Here is a 7,520-nt window from a genome sequence, read left to right as displayed (position 1 = left end):
CAAGTAATGATCATACAAATACTATGAAGTATGAAAGCTAACAGATAGGTTAGGTTAAGTAAGACCCATCTAGTTACGCAAATTAGATTTTCTTGTTAAGCCTTCGTACTTTTATTTGAAACTAGATGGCGCTATTATCAACTTTTTAAATACAAATTACTCACTAGAGGTCACTTCTGGCCGGCAGACAAGTTTTGAATTTCTAGGATATTCTCAACATCTTACAAAGTCAAATACATAAATGTGTTAAAATTTTTCAATCAATTATTTTTTTAACCTTTGTTACGATATACGAATATAAAATTATTTTAATGAATTGATATGAACTCAATAATTCCTGTAAGTTAAATATTTATTGATTTATATACATTTATATTTATAGTGTTATCATTAATAGCTCCTTTCAAATAAGTATCTCTTCGTTTAAAATAAAAGACAACAATGTACGTAGATAATATAACTATCACTGACAATTCAAATCCTATTTCTGTCAAAAAGTTATACTTAGATTAAATAATTATTTTCCTTAAACACTTACAAAATAATACAACATACACATACGTCGCAATGAAAAAGAGAGAGGGAGAGAGAGAATACTTGTACGAATATTAAGAATGTACGAAGAACGCTTCTAATCCAACACATGTAAGTAAATATATAGCTATAATTAATAATTAAATCTTACTTGAAACTTTTATCAAACATAATCAGTTCATAAAAAATATTTTCTAATATCAGTGACCTATACCTACTTTTAATTGATATCAAAAAACCACAAGAAGTTTACAAATCGACGCGTCAGTATGTTAGTCAATATTGAAAGTAGACTTTGTACTTGTGTCTATCTGGTTTTAACATGTTTTGTCGAAATAAAAAGCACTAGTAAGAGTGCTGTTGTAACTCTTCTTACAATAGACCTCTCACAGTTTTCATAAACAAGCCAAGAATAACTTTATCCATTATAAATAAATAACTCACTTAATACTTAAAAAACTTACGTATCTACAAATCTTCTCTCAATGCAAATTACGTAGATATAATGTTTACCTATATACCTATATAGATATCTTTTGAGTATTGCAATTTATAAATTACAGTTCTTTAAAAAAGAATTTAGCTACCTAGTCTAAAATATCCGATTGAATTTCACATTGAAATTACTTATTCTAAATTTCCGTTAAAAGACAAAGTATAATGAAGAATGACTATCATCAATTTTTGTGCACTTGTTTGTGAACCTCAGAGTCCCTGCTCCACTAATGTGTTGAGTAGTGACTTTGAATGTGTGTAGGGTCATTATGCTGCATTATTTGTTACGTTTAGGGCTGGGATGGGCCTGTCCCTATCGACGGTGATTCCCTTCTGTGGGTATTTGAATAGGCTTGCGGGTTGCGTAACGCGTGGCCAATGACAGCGTCCCTGCACATGCACGGGGCGGAGCCCTTACGTCACCACGCTCTGCCTCCGACCGTCGCGCAGCCGCTCTGACGTCACGCTGCCCGCGACCCGCGCACCCCTCAACAACAGCGCCCATGCGGCTCGTGGCAGCGAGACGAAACTGACGACAAAACACTCGCGCGCTCAAAGATGGCGGATGGGTCGCCAGAGGATCGCGCGAACCCGAACCAAATGAATGAATTAACTTTTTCCGCAACCGGCCCGTCCTATGGTGACATAAAAAAGTGTAGTGAACATACAGTGGACGGCAGAGTGAGGTTATCGTTCTATACTGAACTAGATGAGAGTGATTCGTGTGAAAAATGTGAGACACTCGGCGTGGCCGCTAATCGTTCCGCGGCAGACGCATCGCATTCCCAAAAAACTACTGGGTCCCATACAGATGTCAGTGACGACCGGAAGAAGAGATGTTTCGACAGATACGACAGCTCCGAATCTTCTGACAGGTAGTTTTTTTAGTTAATTGGTTATATTGTGATGAGTGTCCAAATGTAAAAGTCAATGCTCTAGTGACCGGAGGCTGTTACGCTGGTTTCGATGTCATGGCCATTGAGCCTCGAAATCTGTCCGAGCTGCAATGTCTCGTCGCGTCACTAGGCCTATTTCGGTTGAATGCCCGCAAAAGACCTCAAGATGCCTAGTATGTACTTGACTGCCGTAACGCATGTACGATAGTAATACAGTTGATTTTAATCCGAAGAGCCATGCAATTGTTATTGAATCTGCACACTATCCTATTCTAAAAAAATGCAAAAGTACGTTTCTAATTGTTATGCTTAACTTATCTTACTGAACCGATTTTAATAAAGCAGGTGGAACTTTGAACATAATTTCACATCGGCTACCTTATTGTTTATATTTTTGTATGCTCCTTTGAAAGGTCCCAATGGAGTGAGGTTCTTCGCCTTTTAATTTTTTCGTGTTGATAAAATTTATTACATTATTAGGTACTTGGAAATGACTACGCAAGTGTTAAAAAAAATATTTATTTAATTTAATTTAGCTCCTAATTCCTCTTACATCATAAATTTGTAAGTAAAGTTTCTTTTGGCCACCTAAACGTTTTGTATTATGAATTAGTATGAACATAATAAAATGCGTGATAAATTGTGATTACATAAAGAGCTAGGTTACACAAATTCGTGATAATTCAAGGCAATGACTTGAACTTGACTTCTATGTCTTGGCCATTATCACATGACGCACAAAACTTGATAATATTTCTGATAAGAAATATCTTTTTGTTTCATAGATAATATCAGTGGGTTTGAAGTTATACTTTGAAGTTTTTTTAAAATGTTTTATTGGAACTTTCCAAAGATAAGTTAGGTATGTAATGTTTGAACATTATTTTATTTAATAATTTTCTTACATTTTCTATGGATAAGTATTTTAATAAATTATATTACTCAAACTTATTTAGATATATCAAACCTGGAATTTTCTGTCCAGATGCGTTGGCGATTTAAGCTCCAATATAAAACGTATATATAAGTCGACAAGTTTGTCGACTCAGTTTTTTACCCACAAATTACGAATATACGTCTAACTTCTCAATTAATATTTATGAATTGTTAGGTCTTTGTGATTTAAAACGAACACAAAGACCTTCGAGTCCTGGCTTAAATTCTCATCGAAATTTACGTATTCACCTTAAAACTTATCAATTATAAAGACGCAAAAATTGGATCACGCACTATGAGGGCTTCAAACAGGCGTATTACTTTTTATTTAATTATAAATTGTATGTACCTACGCTTAATTGCAAAAAAGGTTTAAACATTTTGGATTATTTACGTCATTGTAATCCGGTAAAGATAAATTTTCTTTTAATTGTATGATAGACGCGAAAATAAAGCATTTTTATTTATTAAGAAAATCTATAATTTTGCTGGTTAGCCCTTTTATTTTTGGGCCAAAGTTTACTTAATAATAAGGATATTGATAACAAGTGAAGTGCTATATTTAGGTCAAAAATTTCAGATAACATTACTAATATTTAATTAAGTTTTTTCTATTAGGTCTACAGATTCTAACACATTTGTTCTTTTCGTTTATAAAACTTTTGCCACTTAGTTACTTTGAAATTACTTCACACTAGAAAGTGATTTAATAACTTCAGAAATATATATAAGCTATTTTACTTACATGCACAGACATACCAACTTGTATGTAACCCTTCCATCTGTTAGTATCGCAATTTCCCTAAGTACAGGGTTTGTGATAAATTCAGATCATTTTTGTAATTTAGTCAGTAAAATATATTACTAAAGAAACAAAACTATTCTTTAACATCCTCCATTTGTCATCTTTTTTTAGTAAATTAAGGTTTTTTTTTATTTTAAAGTTTCTAAGTTCTAAAACACTATTTCTAGTGTATTGGAACACATTCAGAATACAATAATAATTGTATTCTGGATGTGTTTCAGTACAATTAATATTATTTAATTATTACTAACTCATTCAATAATATAACGCCTTATTAATATTATGTTTCTTACAGTAATCTGTAGTTCTACCTACAATGAATCTTATGCACAATAACATTCACAAGTTTTAATTTTGAATAACATGTTACATATATGCATATAAAAATATTGCCTTCACCAGCAAGAATTAAGAGTAGTTTATACAGTAATATTTTTGGAAACACTATTTTAATATCTACTTGCCCTAAGTGCCTTAAGATAGGTATGGGTGCAGTAATATAGTTTGTGTAATTATTATGTATGCATTTCCTGATGTTTGCGTGCAGTGTGGTTGATTTGTTGACAGAAAAATTACAGTGGTCAAACATGGATGCAATTTACATTGATTTGTTGAGTATTTTCACTAAGAATATTCACATTTGCTTATGTATTAACATGCCTAACCTTATCATATCTGCATTCATAGTAGGTATAGCTTACTGTTGAAACAAAATTAATTTATTTTATAGATATCATTAAATTAATCACAATATACGATTACCTAGATAATAGATTATTTACATTAATTGTAAATAGTTATTTTGTTAGTCATAAAAATAATACTATCTACCTAATTTAATTTGACATAGTAATTGTATAAATCTGTTAATTACTATAAGTATAGACTCTTGTCCTACTGTCTGGAGTAGCAACTTTAAGGAACAGTTGTTTTATTTTCTATTAATTCTCCCATGATGTAAATAATAACTTATTGCGAACTTAAGGATAGACTATGTTGCCTCTGTCAAATGGTATTTATGCAGTGGTGAGAAAAGACAAATGAGTACTTTAGTTAAAACGGTTAGAATCATATGTTTTTGTTGTAAAAACGGTTCCGATATATAACATTCGCAATGAATGACTATAAACTCGTAAGATTTCAAATACAATAACAATAACACAATAAACGTACGAGAATTTAAGGGCACATTGAAAAGTATTATAATACTTATAATAGTTAAGTGACTAACAGGACATAAATTTCTCCAGAGTCAAGTTTCTTTAACTATTGTATTGTATCAAGTGATCGTGAAGTGTCTTAAACGAGTGTACCTATCAAAGTATGGTGCGAAAGTTTCGATCGCTACAAAACAAAATGTACGGGTTCGCGCTAAGGCATGAAGGGTGAGCGGTAAAATAAAAAGTTAGAAGTTCTAACCGGGCGCACGAAACTGGTTCCTTGATGCCGTGTGGTATGTAGCTGCTTCGCTTAGACCTTAGCATACACATTCGTATGTCAACGTCAATAGTATAATTTTAAATTTTTGACAGTTGTAAGTGTCGAGTTTTCATACAATTTATTTATGTTGTTCATTTTTCTATAGGTATATCCTACAGAATATGGAGAAAATTTGTTCAATAGATGCAATTTATTTCTGTAACACAGTTAACATTTGTTCAATTGCTTCTATTTTCAACTAAACAGTATAGGCTAAATTATGTAAATTTGGTTACGTAAATGAAGATTATATTTTATTTCTTTTTGCCGTAGTAATTGCGACCCAAGGTCTTTTTTCGTTGCTTATTAAAAACTGCCATGTTACAAACGTTTTTTTGGCAAATGGTGGGTTACTGGAGTGGTGGAGTACAATGTTAAGTATTTTTTTTATACTACTTATAGTATATCAGTGATATATCCATTTTCGATAGTAACAACTATAGTTCCTGTGTTGGCTATAAAATGGAATGTTTAATCTATTACTATTATTGTGACTTTTATAATCCTTATCTATCTAATAGATTAAATTAACAAATAAATCAAAAAGAAATAACAAACAACGTTCTGGGAAACTGTTTGCTATATTTTCTAGAGTAAAGGTATTCTCATAACTCGACGTATTATAGCGAACCAACTTGTTACTAAGTATGGGTCATTAATTTTACAATCATTAACCAAGTATCATATTTCTTAGTTAACATTATTAACTATAATTTTTTTGTTGTTTTATGTAATTAAAGTGCAAGTAATGAGCATTTTTCAAATTTGTAAGGGAAATCAAACTTGAATATACAGAACGTACTTTCTTTCTATTAATAGGAAGATCGAATTATGGTTTTCTTATATAGGAGATTTGTATACCTACTATCAAAACAAGAACTAATATCAAAACTGGCATTTAACACAAAAGTTTCTGCTATTGTAAATTATATAAATAAAATCCATATTATAATCACATACTGCGTTAGAATGTAAACAATCTCTCGTTAAAACGGAAATACTGATAAGGCTTTTTGTGATATCTATAGTAATTATATTGGCATATAATCTGATTGAAGAGGAACATAATATTGTTTGCGGTCGACCGATAACCGCGTGGTAACGCCTGTTCCACCAAGTGTAACGGTCATTAACTGCTCGTTATGAGAAAACTTGAAGGTTCGGATGGCGCATTATAATATACTAGCGGCATATGCCTGCTTCACACGGCTGGGTTTTTTTAATATATTTCCGAAACATATATGTATAGCCTGTTACTTTGGGATACTGTGCAATGATGAAAGGGTTTTGGAAATCTCTCCAGTAGTTTTTGAGTGTCATTTGGAGGTTTTGGATTTATCCATTTATGTTTAAAAAGTTAACAACTTGAATCCTTTGACAAAAACCTTGTTAGTAACAATAGTATTATGGTACTTTGATGATAATTAGGTTTAAATTAAGTTTTTCGTTTTAGATATAATTGTATGGAATAATTATACATTATCTGCGATTAACGCCGACTTGTAATAATAGTGAATATTAAACTTATTTGACCAGTACTGTAGTCCAGTCCAGCGTAAAACAATTATACAAAATAATATTTGAATTTTACGTATATGTTATAATCAGTTACGTAATATATTAGATTGAAGCCTCGAAATGGTCTGTTCACACGTATGTGTAAATATTAAAGTCTAGACACTTAGCAAAAGCATGATTAATCTAAAGTGAATAATAGATTTTTATATATTATTCAATCTGTCTTGTCAGTATAGACTGTGCTTATAACTAAATTGGATCTCTCAATTTTATTAGAAGTATTTAATTTCTTTCGTAACATTGTTAACCTTACAAATCTTTGTACATTTCTTATAAAAACTTCTTCCGCGTCAGCTGAGTGCGACGGCTACATATCATAGCGCGGCAACCGGTCTCTCTCCCCCCCCCCCCCCCCCTCTCCTGTCATTAGAACCCACTACCCGACGCGGGCGCATTGGCCCTGCGTCGGGAAATGCATCGTGATTTAATTTTGGAACGGTTTTTATGCAGTGGATGTTATTAATTTTTAACTAGGCATTAGATTTAGGACTGCATTATTGAATAGTAAGATAAAACTATAAGTTTCGTAGTTTGTGACTATAAAATCTTATTTCCCAGTTATATTATTGCTGAGTTAAGAATTAATCCACTGGCATGTGGCAGCGCAGGGTTTATCTCTTATAGTGTTTTCTTAATGATTCGTATTCCCTTATAAAAGTTAATCTTTTGATCACACCTGCTCATACATGAATTAGTGAGAGTTAAGCTGCTTTGTTTTGTTTAACTGTAGTCTTGGGATTATTTTTTATTGTTGCAATTTAATACTAATATATTTACTATCACCAATTAATGCTACA

The sequence above is a fragment of the Pieris brassicae genome, chromosome 6, assembly GCF_905147105.1.
Source record: "Pieris brassicae chromosome 6, ilPieBrab1.1, whole genome shotgun sequence".
Classification (NCBI taxonomy): Eukaryota; Metazoa; Arthropoda; class Insecta; order Lepidoptera; family Pieridae; genus Pieris; species Pieris brassicae.
Note: the sequence above shows the minus strand (reverse complement) of the source record.